The sequence below is a fragment of the Coptis chinensis genome, chromosome 3 (genome assembly GCF_015680905.1).
Source record: "Coptis chinensis isolate HL-2020 chromosome 3, ASM1568090v1, whole genome shotgun sequence".
In the NCBI taxonomy this organism is placed as follows: Eukaryota; Viridiplantae; Streptophyta; class Magnoliopsida; order Ranunculales; family Ranunculaceae; genus Coptis; species Coptis chinensis.
In genome coordinates this window covers 44,934,489-44,936,307 of record NC_141458.1, presented here as the reverse complement: position 1 = coordinate 44,936,307, position 1,819 = coordinate 44,934,489, and the positions used below count along the sequence as shown (strand labels likewise).

At 40.7% G+C, this 1,819-nt stretch overlaps 1 pseudogene; it reads left to right on the top strand.

Moving 5' to 3' along the window:
* Window positions 1-493: 493 nt before the first annotated feature.
* On the top strand, window positions 494-587 carry LOC147509769 (small nucleolar RNA R71; annotated as a pseudogene).
* The last annotated feature ends 1,232 nt before the right edge of the window (window positions 588-1,819 follow it).

The window sequence follows — 1,819 nt, the reverse complement described above, 5'->3', positions numbered from 1 at the left end:
GGTTATTGTACCCTTGAGGTGTGAGGTTTTGGTTATTTCTCCAACCGAAGTTGGGATTTTGTCTCCAAGGGGCATTAGGTTCACTATTAATGGAACAAGCCTGTTCATAGGCTATAGGACAATGGGAGTCGGGATGCTCGGGGCTCCAAATGAAACTACATGGATTTGAATTTACATTCATGATGGGGATTGGCTTTTGTTGTACAGAAATGGCCTCTACCTTTTTGTGAGGGATTCAATTAGAGTTTTAAGCTCAGGATCTAATTTAACCTCAAACATACTGGTAGCCTTAAACTGTTGAAGAAGAACTAGCGGAGCCGAGTAATCGTCACTACCCCCCCAGTTGTTATTTTGCTTAGTTTGGTCCTCTAAAAATTTATAAGCCTCCGAAGCTCCTTTGCTTAAGAAACTACCCCCATTCATTATGTCAAGGACTTCTTTATGGTGGTGTAGAAGTCCTTTGAAAAAGGCACGAACTAACGTGTCTTTCGCTAAGTTATGATGTGGACACTCTATAAGGAGATCGGTGAAACGATTCCAAGCCTCTGAAAATGTTTCATGAGGATTTTGTCGAAAGAAATGAATCTTGGAAAGCATCTCATCCGTCCTTTAGGGGTAGGTAAAAATGTTCCATAAACAAATTGAACAAGTTTAGCCCACGAGTCCACGTAATTAGGCGTTTGGGCGCTTAACCAAGACGCCGCCTTTTAAATTAAGGTGAAAAAGGAATACCTTTAATTTAATTTGTTCCGTACTAACCGTGTAGGATGGTGGAATGTTGTTAGGACTTGTTCAATCCCACGATGTCCGATAAGGTTTTTCATGGTCTAATCCATGAAAAACGGGTAACAAATTAAAAATATTTGGGGATTCGAAATCCTCCTTTGGGTCTACGCTACTAGAACGATGCAAGATTTGGGGCTATCGCCCAAGGCTTTGTAGAAGTCGAGAGAGGCCTCTCTTCTTCTTCGTCGGGCATTGGTCGGGTGATGTGTGTGAAATAGTAGCTAGAGGTGTAGTGGGTGGTATACTAAATAGACTTGTTTGTTGACGTTGTTGTGTAATTACGCTCGGTGTTTTGTTCACCCGGACCTTAATCTCATACAAGGCTAAAACCAAACTTAGCTAAACACATCAACACTCCAAACAATTCGATATACTAGTATAAACCTCTAACGAGGAGATGCGAGGTGTGGAAGAAAGGAATACCTGATTCGTCCTTGCTTCGCTTATGAATAGCGTCTTGTTTACGCTTGTTCAGTTGTATATAGCATGTTAGAACACCGAAAAATATGAAAGATCAAAGTTCGAATCAAAACTGTCCGAAATCGAAAAATTTTGTTAAAGAGGCGCTTCGTCGCTGGTCGGTGTATTTGTATTTTATTTCCGAGTTGAAGGGCGGGTCGCGTAGCTCCACATGGGGCTGGTCGCTTTCGAGGTCCAGGTCCGATGAGTTAGGGGTCGCGCTCAAGGAAGCAAGCCAGCATCAATGTAATTTTACCGAGAATTTTTCAACTCAAATGGACAACCACAAGATGAATCAAACAAGGGTGGGTGGGTGAAATGGGACTTTAAGAACGATTACTACACTATGAAAACAATACGAAAAGTGAAACTAAGATGGGCGGTATTTTGATAAAACATAAAATGAATAGTCTTACCTACTGAAATAAAGCGATGAACTCTAAACGCAAGTAAAACTAAACTTAATCTTAAATGCCTATATTATCAAAGATTCTACTCTCAAGTCTATGAGATATAGTGGAGTAGAAAGTGATTCGTTCCACTCTTAGTCCTTCCATGCTATATGTTCTCAAGT